At 42.5% G+C, this 14,713-nt stretch overlaps 1 long non-coding RNA gene across 2 annotated transcripts; it reads left to right on the forward strand.

The window, feature by feature from the left end:
• The first annotated feature begins 2,073 nt into the window (after window positions 1–2,073).
• Window positions 2,074–14,713, forward strand: LOC122427932. Of its 2 annotated transcripts, none has more exons than XR_006265622.1 (4): window positions 2,074–2,225; window positions 10,054–10,139; window positions 12,512–12,658; window positions 14,350–14,713. It is a non-coding gene; the product is annotated as an uncharacterized LOC122427932 (long non-coding RNA). The 2 variants fall into 2 exon arrangements; XR_006265623.1 differs by having other exon boundaries at window positions 14,390–14,713.

The following is a 14,713-nucleotide window of genomic DNA, read 5'->3' on the forward strand; positions in this document are numbered from 1 at the left end:
TCCAGTACTGGACAGTGCTGGGAAACGTCCAGAAACCTCGGGGGGTTGGCTGAGGGGTGGAATTCAGAAGTGTCGCTACTGGAACAAGATAAAGCCACGACTCATCCATTAATTTACTTAAAATATGTATTGATTGGGCATCTGCTCTTTGCCAGGGACTGTGCTAGAAGTTGGGATTACAGCAGTGAAAGGTATAGCCATGGTCCTGACCTCATGGAGATTATAGTCTGGTGGGTATTGAGTAGGAGCCAAAAAATGAACTAATTGTCATTGAGATCAGTGTTCTGAAAAAAAAAAATCTGGATTTCCTCCTATAAACAATGGGGAGACATTTTTCTTTAAATTGAGGTATATCTTATGAACAAAAAACTGTCCAATCTAAAGTACCCCTCTTAATGAATTATAAGCACCACTCAATCAAGATTCAGAACATTTCCTGTGTCCAGAAGGCTATTTCATGTACCCTCCCAACCAAGTCACCTACAGAGGAACCACTGTTTTGATCTCTATCATCACATGTTCATTTTGTCTGTTTTTGAATTCCATATAAATGTATGTATGTACTTGATTGTGCCTGGTTTCTTTTGCCCAATATTATGTTCAAGGGAGTCATATGTATTGACACATGTAGCAATTGCCTGTTCTTTCTCATGGCTATATAACATTTCACCATGAAGGTGAAAGTGTTAGTCACTCATTCATGTACAACTCTTTGCAACTCCATGGACTGTAGCTTGCCAGGCTCCTCTGTCCACGGAATTCTCTAGGCAAGAATATCGGAGTGGGTAGACATTCCCTGGGCTTCCCAGGTGGCTCAGTGGGTAAAGAGTCGGCCACCAACGCAGGAGACACAGGCACATGTGAGTTTGATTCCCAGATTGGGATGATCCTCTGAAGGAGGGCATGGCAACCCACTCCAGTATTCTTGTCAGGAGAATCCCATGAACAGAGAAGCTGGTGGGCTACAGTCCATAGGGTTGCAAAGAGTCAGACACGACTGAAGTGACTGAGCATGCATACAGCCATTCCCTTCTCCAGGGGATCTTCTCAACCCAGGGATCAAATCCAGGTCTTTTGCCTTGCAGGCAGATTTTTTACCATCTGAGCCACTAGGGAAGCACAATATTTCACTATATATATATATATATATATATATACACACACAATATTTAATTTATCTATTCTACTGTTTTTTTAATTAATCATTTTATTTTACTTTTTTGTCCTTGCCACATGGCTTGTAGGATCTCAGATCCCTAACTAGGGAAGGAATGCATTGCTTCCTACAATGGAAACATGGAGTCCTAACCACTGGACTGCCACGAAATTTCCTGGCAGTTCCTACTGTTAATGGACATTTGGGTCATTTCCAATTCTTGGCTATTATAAATAATGCTATGAATGTTTTGGTATATTTCCTTTGGTGGATATACGTATGCTCGTTTCTGTTGAATATATATCCAGGAGTGGAATTCCTGAGACAGAATATATATATATATCTTTAGCTTTGGAAATATTACCAGTTTTCTAAAGTATTGCATCGATATATATTCCTATTAACAATGTATAAGAGTTCCAGTTACTCCATATTTTTGCAAACACTTGAAAATGTTGGTCCTTTTCATTTTAGCCATACTAGAAGGTATATAACATCAACAATATCTCATTGTGGTTCATATTTGCATTTCACTGATGACTAATGATGTGGAGCACCTTTTCATATGCTTGTTGATTTGCAAAGAGTCTGTTCAAGTCTCTTGCCTGTTTTTTGCTTTTAATGCATTGTCTAGTTTTTTTTCTCAATATATGAGTTCTTTAAATTTTCCAGCTATGAGTCTCTTGTTTGACATATGTATTGCAATTATCTCCTCCCAGTTTATATTTTCACTCTCTTAGTGATATCTTTTGATGAATAGAAGTTTTTAATTTTAATGATGTTCATTTCCTTTATCTTTTCAACCTTTTCATTTATGGTTGATTTTTTTCAGCATATACATAATATGCTTAAACAATCTTTGCCTACCTCAAGGTCATAAGAGATTCTCTTTTATTTTCTTCTAGAAGTTTTTTTTGGCTTCACTGCACAGCATGTGGGATCTTAATTCCCCAACCAAAGACTGAACCCATGCCTGCTGCAGTGGAAGCATGGAGCCTTAACCACTGGACCACCAGGGAAGTAGCAAGGACCCTGATTCATGTGCATCAACATTTCTGTATGGTGTGAGGTAAGAGTCAAGGTTCATTCAACACCCATTTCCAACCAAGCTCCATTTAAATTTCTAGCACCAGTTTTTTGAAAATACTTCTTTTCTTCTAGTGAATTGCAGTGGTCATTTTCTCATAAATCAAGTGCTCATAAATGTATAAGCCTACTTCTGAGTTCTCTGTTCTGTATAATTGGTCTACTTGACTACTCTGTGCCAGTACTACATTGTGTTAATTATTAAAGTTTTATAATGAGTTTTCACATATGATAGTCTAAGTCCTCAAGCTTTATTCTCCAAAATCACACTGTCTTTTTAGGTTCTCTGCATTTTCATATAAACTTTAGAATCAGAGTGTTAACTTTTAAAAAGCTATTAGATTTTTTATTGGAATTGCACTGAGTCTAGAGGTCAATTTTAAAAGAATTAGCCCCTTAACAAATAGTGGCCTAACAACTCTCTATTCCTTAAAACTCCATCTGACCATCAGGCCAACTTAGATGCTGCTCCTTCTGAATTTTCACTGTACTTTCTATGTACTTAGGTATGTTGATATTGTGTACAGACTGAGCAGACTGCATAGAAACTGATTAGATGTCTGTATCTTCCTTAAGAGGTGATCTCTTGGGCTACCAAGTCATCCTTATATCCTGATACTTAGTAAAATGCATAGTATATAGCAGGTGTTTAATATAAGTTTGATGAATGAATGAATAAACACCAAGTCACTTTGTACTCAGAATTTGTCACTTTGATATCTGGCAATGCCTTCACTCCTAATTCTGCAACCTGACCAGTTTGTTAAAGTAAGGAATGAAGATGGAGACAGAGCAGGTAGACAGATCAACCATTCAATGCCACAACTAAAGATAGAACTCAAACTGTATACCCTATTGTCATTGAGTTAGTGAGAGTATCTCCATATAAGAACCTCATGTGAAAGTGGGGCACTCCCCTGGCACTTCCCATGGCAGTTCTTAGCAATAAAGCTGCTATCATAGATATGAGAATTATTCTTATTTGAATGCCTTATAGGAATAGGAACCAAATATTCACTGTCCCCTTGCTTAGTCCTGTCATCATACACACACAAAAAAAAGTACTAAATCTTCCAATCCATGAACATGGTATATCCCTCCATTTATTTAGGTCTTCTTTTACTTTCTGAAGCACTAATTTAAAGTTTCAGAGTGAAGGTTTTGCACATATTTTATTACATTTATTCTTAGGTATCTGATGTTTTTGATGCCATTATAAATAGTATTATTTTCAAATTTCATTTTCTAATTGTCTGTTGCTACTATAGAAAAAATAATTATTTTTGTATATTGCCCTGTATCTCAAAACTTTGCTAAATTAATTCTAATACTTTATAGATTTTTTGTAATTCTTACATCCACAGTGATGTCATCAGAAAATAATGGCAGTTTTACTTCTTTTTCAATCTTTATACTTTTTATTACTTTTTCTTCCCTTATTGTCCCAGCTAGACCATTAGTATAGTGATTGAACAAAAACAGTGTGATGATATATTCTCACTTTGTTCTTGGGATAAAGTGTTCAACGTTTCACATTAAATATGATGGCTTTCCTGGTAAAGAATCCACCTGCAATGCAGGAGCCACACAGGTTAGATCCCTGGGTCAGGAAGATCCCCTGAAGTAGAAAATGGCAACCCACTCGAATATTTTTGCCTGGGAAATCCCATGGACAGAGGAGCCTAGTGGGCTACAGTCCATTAGGTCTCAAAGAGTCAGACACGATTGAACACATACACACATAGCATTTTTGTGGATATCCTTTCTCAGATTAAAGAAATTTCCTTCTATTCTTAATTTATTGAGAGCTTTATTATGAACTGGTATTAAATTTTATCAATTTATTTATTTATTTCTCTACTGAAATGATCATGTTTCTCTTTTATTCTCTATGATAAAATTATATTGATCTAATATGGACATGAGTTTGAGTTAACTCCGGGAGTTGGTAATGGACAGGGAGGCCTGGCGTGCTACGATTCATGGGGTAGCAAAGAGTTGGACACGACTGAGTGACTGAACTGAACTGAATATAGGACATTAAACTAAACTTGCAATTCTGAAATAAGTCCCACCTGATCATAACATATACCATTGTATAGCATGGATCAGGGTGAGCAAGGCTGGATGTAGTGAAACCATTGAGAAGGGTGGTGCAAAAGTCCTCGTGAGAGAGGAAGAGGGCCTGGACTAGTGTGTAGACTGTGATGAATGAAGAAAATACTCTGAAAGGGTGGAGTGGACAGGACTTGATGGCAAATGAGATGTGAGGCCTATTGAGAACAAGGGCTTCTGGTCTGGGCATCTAAGTTGGATGGTAGTGGTGCCATCGTCCAGGAAGCTGGCTGTAAGTCTGGGCTGGCAGAGAACAATGAGTTCCCTTTTAGATGTATTACAAACATCCAGTAGAGTTGTGCAGGAGACAGGTGGCCATGCAGCACTGGAGCTCAGGGGAGGGATCTGGGTGAAGATGTGACATGAATGTTTTCTACTTAGAGGAAGTGGAGGAAGCCTTGAGAACTGAAGACATGGACTGGGGACAAAGTACAGAATGAAGAGAGAGGAGAGGCCTAGGACATACCCCTGAGAAAGGCCCACATTTAAGAGGGTGGTTGAAAAAAAAAAAAAAAAGAGGGTGGTTGAGGATGAGAAACTGGGAAGAAGATGGAGACAAGAGCAGCCAGAAGGGATGAAGGAAATCCAGGAGTTCAGGATATCAAGGGATCATGAAAGACCACGTTCCAAGGACAGAGTGATCAGCTGTTTCAAACGGGAAGTCAAGTGATGAAAGGTTCCTGATTGGACTTAACTCTAGGTGCCTCTGGGGGCCAAGGCAGAGGCAGGGCTGAGACGTCAGAGAGAAGAGCTGGCTTCTCACATGGGAGCAGGATCGGAGGTCCGGTACTCACATTTCATACATCAGAGATGGAGGCACATCACAGCTGTGGTAAAACAAGGACCAGAAACCTGTCACCCTAAATCCCTGACCCAAGCACTTTCGGTATTGCTCCCAACAATAATAGCTAATTACTAAATGCCAGGCGCTGTTCTGAGCATTTTACAATATAACTAATGTAATCTTTAAGATATGAGATAGGTAAATTTATTCCCCATTCTGAAGATGAGGAAACTGGGGAGCAGAGTATGGACAAAGTCCATGCTCTTAACCTCTTCTCGTGCTTTCAAACCTTGAAAACTACACTTTCCATCGATCTGAAAATAAGGACCCAAACCTCCAACCTCATGATGTTTGAATCTGTATCTGTGTTCCCCTTGGCCTCCAGAGAGTGATGCCCAGTCATTGCCACTACTCTGCTTTGATCCTTCTATAGATCCCTACTGCCTTCATCCCAACCTCTAGCCTGGTGCTGGTCCTCCATGGACTGACCCAGGTATACCTCATCAGCCACCACAGCAACTGACCTCCCTGTGTGTATCAGTCAGGGCTGTTAGTTGCTAATAACAGAATCCATTTGAGCATGTGAAAGCAGAAATTGGGTTTGTTGCAGGTGTTAGGAGTTCAGAGAATCATCAGGAGGATGAGAGGAGCAGACTCAATAATAAAATCACTTCTAGGAACAAACTGCAGAACTGGCCATCTCAGAACCTTCTGTCTCTATCATCACTCTGGCAAATACCAAGTGCTAGGACCTCAGCTTCAAGGAAAACTGCTGCTGCTACTGCCACAATAGCAATGCCACATCTGTGTCAGGGACTCAACCTAGCACCCTGTGCTACTTTCCAAACCACCTGCACCAGTAAAGTGCCATCTCATTGGGGTTCTCTTTCTTTTTGCTGCTCTTTCTTGAAGCAAAGTCCTGAATGATTGGCAGAGCTAGGTCACATGACTGTTTCCTAGCTGCAAGGGAAGCTGGGAACTGATGCTCTATCTTCTATTTTGGGAAGCTGGGATCCATTAGGGAGAATCACAGAAATATAGAAAGACTGTTCAGAAGAAGATGGACAATGATGAATATGACAAATGTCGTAGACACACATACTGTCCTTTAGCCTGGAATGCCCTTTTCTGTACCTGATGAGCTGCGTCTCACTTTTAAAATACATTTATTTCACTGTGTCAGGTCTTGGCTGCAGCACATGGGACCTTTGTTGCATCATACAGACTCTCTAGTTGTAGCACACTGGCTCAGCAGTTACGGTTTGTGGGCTTAGTTGTTCTGTGGCATGCAGGCTCCAGTTCCATGACCAGGGATCAAACCTAAGTTCCCTGCCTTGCAAGGCAGATTCTCAACCACTGGACCACCAGGGACGCCCCAGCATCTCATTTTTTAAGGCTTCCTCAAGTGTCACCTCTTTCAGGAAGCCTATTTTGACTGCCCACCCTCATCCCACCGCTGCCTGGGTGTAGTTAGGTGCCACCCTAGTACCCTATAGACCTCATAGCACTGATCACAATAGGCCAGGTGCTGTGATTAGCCTCCCCTGCCCCCACTAGATTATGAGCTTCCTGAAAGGCAGGGGCTCCCTCGTCAAGCTCTTGCCATAGACCTGACATCAATGGAAACTTAGTGAGGGATTTCTGAATAAATAAATAGATAAATGAATGAAGAGAGTGAGTTCTCCTCTACCTAGACTTTAGCAGAAACAGGAGTCTCTCCAGGGGAACTGAGGCCCAGAAGAAGGGATATAGGCATGGGGGTGGTAGATGCAAACAGAAATGAGCAAGGGAGAGAAGAGACTGCTAATCTATTAGACTAGTTACAACAAATTGTTTACACAGTTGGGTTCCCTGTTGGCTCCATCTTTTGTGAAAGAAATGTTCAGGGAGACACCTGGGACTAGGGATAGAGTTTGGGGATCCATATGGAACCAGTTCCATATGGAACTGTGAGTTCCTAAGCCAGGAAGATAGAGCAGAAGGGAAAGAAGGACAAGAGACCTGGCTTTGAATCCCTTTTCTGCTACTGGTTCCCTGAGAGGCTTTGGCAAGTGTTTTTATCTTCCCTGTGCCTCAGTTCCCTCATTTATAAAATGGGGATATGAATGCTTCACTCCTCCCAGGTGTGTGAGGAGTACGTGAAGTATGTTTGAAGAAGTGGCTGGCACATGATTGGCACTCAGAAAATGGGTCCTCCTGCTCTGAGCTGGGGCTTCCCCGGCGGTGCTAGTGATAAAGAACACGCCTGCCAATGCATAAGAGATGTGAGTTTGACCCCTGGTCAGGAAGATTCCCTGGAGGAGGGCACGGCAACCCACTCCAGTATTCTTGCCTGGAGAACCCCATGGATGGAGAAGCCTGGCGAGTTGCAGTCCACAGGGTCACAAAGAGCCAGACAGAACTGAAGAGACTTAACATGCGTGCAAGTGCTCTGAGCCAGGACCCAGTCTTTCCTTCTCTCCCTCTAATCTTCCCCCAAAGCCCTCTACCCTGCCCAGCCCAGTCCTCCTTCCCCTTGATGTCACACAAATCTTTTTGGTGCTTTATATTTATTTTTTAATTAAATTAATTAATTTACTTTTGGCGGTTTGCAGGGATCTCAGCTCCCCTCCTGGGCCTTGGCAGTGAGAGCGTCGAATCCTAACCACTAGATCACCAGGAACTCCCTTTTGGTGCTTTTTAAAAATGCTTACTGAGGGACTTCTCTGGCTGTCCAGTGGTTAAGGCTCTGTACTTTCAATGTGGCAGTCATGCTTTCAATCCCTGGTCAAGAAACTAATCCCACATGCTGCCCAAAATAAATAAAATAAAAATGAAAGGTTTTAATTTAACAGACAGCTTATTATTCATGATAACACTAATAAATACTTTAATTAAAAAAATAAAACACTTATTGAATTCACTGAAATACAAAAAGTACCTTAAGAAGCTAACTCCCTAGGGTGAAGGGAAGTCAGTGTGAGTAGCTAGGCAGAGGTTAGTAACACCCAGGCCTCCCTGGGACAGTCAGGCCAGGCACACGTGAAGCCATGGGCAGGAACGCAGATGCCTCACTTTTTACATGGATCTCTGAAAAGGAGAGGGTAACTCACTTCGCAAGTGGACTACCCTTCTAGAAGTGCTAGGATAGAACGGTGGCCACCTAGCTTCCTCTGCCTTCCTCAGCTTTCATTCCCCTTCTTTGGTGGCAAAGCCCACTCTTCTTTCAGGAACTCTCGGTTCTGTGAGGCTGACCTCAGGCTGCCTGGTAGGTCAGAGCACTCTTTGGCCTAGAGCACAGCAATGGGGCTTGAGGTGGTCACGTGATCCTTGTCAGGTCAATAAGAGGAAAAACCTGGGGTTCTCGGCAGAGCTACCAGGAGGGAAATGCTGCTCATTCACAGGACTTACTATGCAGGTAGAGCGTACGCCTGGACCCAGCAATGACCATCTCTGAGGCTTTTTAAAAAGGGAGAGCCTGTCTAACAATGAGGAGAAGGCAATGGCACCCCACTCCAGTACTCTTGCCTGGAAAATCCCATGGATGGAGGAGCCTGGTAGGCTGAAGTCCATGGAGTCGCTAAGAGTCAGACACAACTGAGCGACTACACTTTCACTTTTCACTTTCATGCATTGGAGAAGGAAATGGCAACCCACTCCAGTGTTCTTGCCTGGAGAATCCCAGGGACGGGGGAGCCTGGTGGGCTGCCGTCTATGGGGTCGCACAGAGTCGGACACGAATGAAGCGACTTGGCAGCAGCAGCAGCAGTCTTAACGATGAAGTTGACACCAAAGAAAGCAAAGCCGAGAGTTAGAAACACATGCTAATGATGGTGTTTGAGTGCCTGAACCCAGCCAACCTGCTGCCAGAGCCAGCCCTGTGCTTTTCACCTACATGAGCAAAGAATTCCCTGTTTTGCTTAAGCTGCTTTGAGTTAGGTTGCTGTCAGATCTAGATTAAGTCACTAGGTGTGAGAATCTTTTTGTCTCTCAGAAGTCACAGGAAAAAGCAATTAACAAACCGGTGATAGTGGGGGTCACCACAGAGAGGCCCTTGGTGCCTTTGGGACGGGGCTGAAGAAGATTCGTTTTCCCTGTATCTGACCAGTTTTATGCCTTATTGTTTGTTTTCCCCTGCCGCACATGGGATCTTATTTCCCTGACCAGGGATCGAACCTGGGCCCTGGTAGTGGAAGCACAGAATCCTAACCACTGGATCACTAGGGAATCCCCTGTATTTTCTGTTTAAAGAAGTTAATTGTTTACACTCAAGCCATAGAGCTTGCTGTTGAAAGAACAACAGGAACAGTTTTCTCACTTACCTAAACACATTTCCTTCGAAGATATATTATGCCATTTTAGAATTTGAAAATACCAAAATATTGTAAAGAACAGTGCAAGCATCTGTAACTGTGCCATGGTTGACATATTAAGATATTTCTTTCTGGCCTTTAATTACTTTTCATATTTTGTTGCTATTCAGTCTTATTTAATCCCCACAGCAACCCCATGAGGTAAGACTCACCAGTGTCCCATTTTGCAGAGGATAAAACTGACCCTTAGAGAGGATAAGGGACTTGCTCGCATTCAAAGGTACTAACTAGCAGATACAGAACACACAGACTCACACTTCATAAACATATAATTTGGGGAAAAAAACGTCTCATGCTCTATAAGTAGTTTATATTCTTACATTTTCCACTTAAAATTATATCATAAACTTTCTCTATGATATTGACTGTTTCTTTAAAACACAATTGTTAATGGCTGTAAAATATTCTCTAATATGGCTGAAGCATTATTACTTTATCTCATCATAACCTCTGGCTATTACAACTGTTTGAATGTTTCTTTCTTATTCATTTTGTTGTGATAAACTCTCTAGTATGTGAAAGCTGGGCTTCTCTGGCTATCTGTTTGCATTAACCCACAGAAGCAGACTTGCTGGGTCAAGAAGAGGAATAGTGCATCACTCTGCCCTCCAGAAGGCTGCTCCCAGGGACAGTTCCTACAGCGTCTGTGAGTGTGCCCCAGCCATCACACACTCAACAGCACCAGTCACTACTTTACACACTTGCCCACCCCACCCCCATTTCCATGACATAACAAGTGTCCACGTTCACATTGATCCTTCTTGTGTAGAATGTGAAAGGTCTTAGATACCAACAGGACAGAGGCTTCGAAATTTCCTTCTTCCTTTTGTCTTTATCACGTGCAGTGTGGGCACAGGTTCTTACTCCAAGCCTCAATCCTAAATTGGAAACAGAAGACTCCCTCTTGGTTAAGAAAATCCAAACATGATTAAACAAATGGAAGAAGTAGTTGGGAGTATACACGACCATGAAGAGAGCAAGTTGCTAGCAAAGAACACATCTAAATTAAATTCCAGATAGACTCAAGGTTTTAACATACATGATGAAATAAAAAATGTGCTAGAGGAAAACACAGATGAATTATTTCATAACCTAGGAGTGGACAAAGACTATAAGGCATGACATTAACCTAGAAGCTATTAAAGAAAAAAATTAACAAATTTGAGGACATAAAAACTTGAAATTTCCATATAGCAAAAACTCTGTAAATGGAGTCAAAAGATAATTATTATGCATTATATATATACTATTATAACTTATTTATAGATGAGTCTAACTTCATTAAAATATAATTTTTAATAAATTAATGACTAAAGATATAAAAGTAAATAAATGATATGAACAAGATGTTTGCATAAAAACAAAATAGTTAATAAACAGAATAAAAAGATGAGCACCTTACTTATAATTCAATTAATGCAAATTAAAACAATGAGATACCAGATTGTCAAGATTGTCAGTGAGATCCCAATGAGATGTTAGATTGTCAAGATGAAAGAGATGGGTAGAAAAAAAAAAAAAGAAAAAGATGGGTAGAATGCTAACTGGAACATTCATAAATGCTTAGTGACTATATAAATGGGCATAATAATTTTGGAGGGTAATTTGTTCCCCTATGCTGTTAAGAATGAGGTGCCCCTAAATGTAACATGACAAGATGTCTAGGATATATTGCTAAGAGAAAACAAGCATGCTACAGAATAGTCTATATCACTATAACATGAATTCATTTGTTAAAATCGAAGGGATATACAAATAAATTGTGTTTCGGGTTATAGAAATATTTGGAAGGATACACAAGAAACTGCTACCTGTTAGCTGTTATGGTTAACTGAGGGGGTTTAGGTGGGAGAAAAAGACAATGAGGGCTTTTACTTTTCACTTTTTCTGTACTATTAGAACTTTTTTCTACATCACACATATGTTTTATTTAAAATATGTAAAACATGCACACAGGAATATTATTTCCCCAATTAAATCCTCCATGGCTTCCTTTTTCTTGTGGAGTCAAGTACGACCCTCTTAGCGACTTCCCACTATAGTAACCTTTGACGGTGTGCCTTCTGAGCCACGCTGCTTCACACCTCTGTGACTATGCTGTGCTGATTGCTTGTCTCGAATTCCTGTCCCGCCATCATTTGCCTGGAAACTCCTCCCCATCCTTTAAGGCCCACTCAAGCACTTCCTTCTCTGGGCAGTCTTTCTAGATTTCCCATAATAAAATTCTCATTCCTTGTGATACCTTACACATCCTTTTATTTTAGCTCTTACTATTTCCTATTAAGCTTTATATTTGTCAGTTTTATTAGACATAAAGCTCTTTATTAGACATAGAGCATGGTAGCCAGTACCTAAGATTAGTTCATGTCTCTAGAATGAGGAAATGAACACACCACTCTATTCCAAGACTCCAAGTCTTTGCTTATATTTCTTTCCCTGCCTTTTCTTCATGATTCCCTAAAAGCAATACCCTGTCAGCATCAGTACTATCTCTACTAAAGAAAGTTGGCTCAATGTGTATCCGAAGCACGTACACACACAAAGAGAAATTAATATATTTTAATTACAGTGTGATTCCATCTTGTGTCTGTAAACTCATGAAGCCACCCCCCACCCTCCCGCCCCCGCCCAGGCCCAACGCCTTGGTTTAAACAGGCCCACTCTCAGTTGTAGTCCATTAAGGATCCTCTTTGAGCCTGGGAGCACACCCAGCCAGGACTGTTGATGGGTTATAGGAATGTTCTTGCTGTTCTCAGACAGGAGCATGGGTGAGAAAGGCAAGAGTAAGTGGCCCCTTCCCATTTCGAATCCAAGTGCTCTCGTGGATTCAGGGAGGACAATGCCAGGGGTGGGGGGCACACCCAGAAGACACACCTCAGCCCTTCAGCTTTACCAAGGGACATTTCAAGAAACACCACAGGAAAATGTTTTCTTATTTGCTCTACAGCGAGCGGTGTTTGAGTCTGTGCTCTGTGATGTCACATGCTGCAATAAAAAATTAACATTTTTTATCTTAAGTGACAGAAGCAGACGAATGGGAGGTGGAAAGGAGTCCACTGGAAGGCTCTGATGCGGCGTGCAGGTGGCCCAGCAGGCCTTGGAGAGGTCACTGTGGGTGTGGTGCTGGAGACTCTGGCAGCAGGAGCCAGCAGACTGTCTTCCGAGGTGTGTGTCAGACATCTCTGGGCCTTGCTCACATTCTCTGACTCCCTTCTCTGCATGGGTTTTGACCCAGTTTGCACTGACAATCCTTCATCTCAAAATGGGACATGCCTCAGCCTCACACGTCCCGCTCCAAGCTTCTCTCAGGCTGCCACCTGTGGTGCCTGTGGGAACTTGCTTGGCACGCATTCAGGGGTCACCCAGTGATGCAGTGGTGAACATCTCTACCCAGTAAAACCAGGCACCAATGGATGTGGTCCTCTCCCTTTATTCCCTTGCAGACTGTTCTGAGACTCATGCTCCAATCCTCAGAAAGTCCTTGTGGACTTTAGCACACAATGGGATAAACTTTGGCTTAGATTTCTCTTCCCAGTTTCTCTCTCCTGCTCCCTGGAATCCCTTCCCAAATATACTTCTTGCACAAAAGCCCTGCTCAGGCTCTAAGTTCAGGGGAGCACAGATGATGACAAAAACCTCATCTTGGGGGATGGATGACTGATTACTTTGTTTGAGACAGGTCAAGGTTCAGATTCCAAAGAAAGCATTTAATTGTTCAGGCTTAGATCATGGTCCACCCTTTGGGCACAATGATGGCAAGCCCCCAGGACTCTATCCTGTGGTGGAGGGATAGTTCCCCACAGCCAATCAAGATAGTTATCAGGGACTTCCTGGTGGCTCAGTGGCTAAGTGCTCTGTGCTCTCAATGCAGGTTCAACCTCTGATCAGGTAACTAGTTCCCGCATGCCACAAATAAGAGCCCGCATGCTGCAACAAAAGATCTCACATGCCTCAGTGAAGATTCTAAGTGTTGCAACTAAGACCCAGCACAGCCAAATAATTTTTATTTTTTAAAGATGGTTATCAGAAGAAAGGTGAGAGATGACCTTTAGTAAGCTTCCTTACATTACAAGTACCTTGAGGCAGCATGTACATACCATGTCTAGACCAAGCTCTTAACAAAGCTTGGAAACACCCACACAAACCTTCTTTTGGCATTGCCTTCTCAGGACATGGCACCTCCATTCTCCCAGATGCCCAAGCCTGAGTCCTGGGAGGCTGCCTCTTCCCCTCTCTTCTCCACCACAGCCAGATCATCACCCAGCCTGGCACCCACCTCTGACTCCTTAATGTGTCCTGACTTTCTCCCGCTCTCCCTCTCACTGCCATTGCTCAAAGTCTTCCAAATGATCTTCCTACCCTAACACACACACATGCTCTGTCTCTCCCGCAAACTGTTCTTACCTATTACAGTGATTTCCCTAAGATACAGATTTGAACACATCACTTCAGTGCTGAAAAGTCTTGGCTGTTTCCCCATTGCCCTCAGGATGAAGTCTTGGAAACCTCGGTGGCATAATCTTGTCAAGACCAGGCCCTGATAGCCTCTCTGTCATCAGCCCTTGGCATTCCTCCTTCCTACACAACTTTCCCTGCCACCACGCCAGTCTCTCTCACCCTGGTGCCTAGAATGCTCTTCTGTAATAGTTACCATTCTGCCAGTGGCAAGTAACAGAACACTTTGACTCAAACCCGCTCACACAATCAGGAAATCCCTGCTTTCACTTGGCATGGAGGTACGATGGGTCCTAGGCGCTATACAATTAGCAGCTCAAAAACATGGAGTCAGCTCTTTTTGGTCTCTTTTCTCTGCCACCCTTGGGATCAGATTCATTCTAACACAGAATCCTCTCCAGGTTGGAAGAAGATGGTAGTAGACTCATACTTTACTCCTAGACATGACAACATCCACCAGAAGAAAAAGAGACCATGCCAAGTACCTCCCTGCTGGTTCAGCGATGAAGAATTTGCCTGCCAGTGCAGGGGATACAGGGTTGATCCCTGGTGTGGGAAGACGCCACATGCCTTGGAACAACTAAGCCCGTGCACCACCACTACTGATCCCACGTGCCTAGAGCCCGTGCTCCACAACGAGAGAAGCCATGTCAGTGAGGAGCGCGAGCATCACAAGCAGCCCCCACTCGCCGCTCCTAGGGAAAGCCTGTGCAGAGCAACGAAGACTCAGTGCAACCAGCAAATAAATAAAGAAATAAAAAGAGA

The sequence above is a fragment of the Cervus canadensis genome, chromosome 2 (assembly GCF_019320065.1).
Source record: "Cervus canadensis isolate Bull #8, Minnesota chromosome 2, ASM1932006v1, whole genome shotgun sequence".
Classification (NCBI taxonomy): domain Eukaryota; kingdom Metazoa; phylum Chordata; class Mammalia; order Artiodactyla; family Cervidae; genus Cervus; species Cervus canadensis.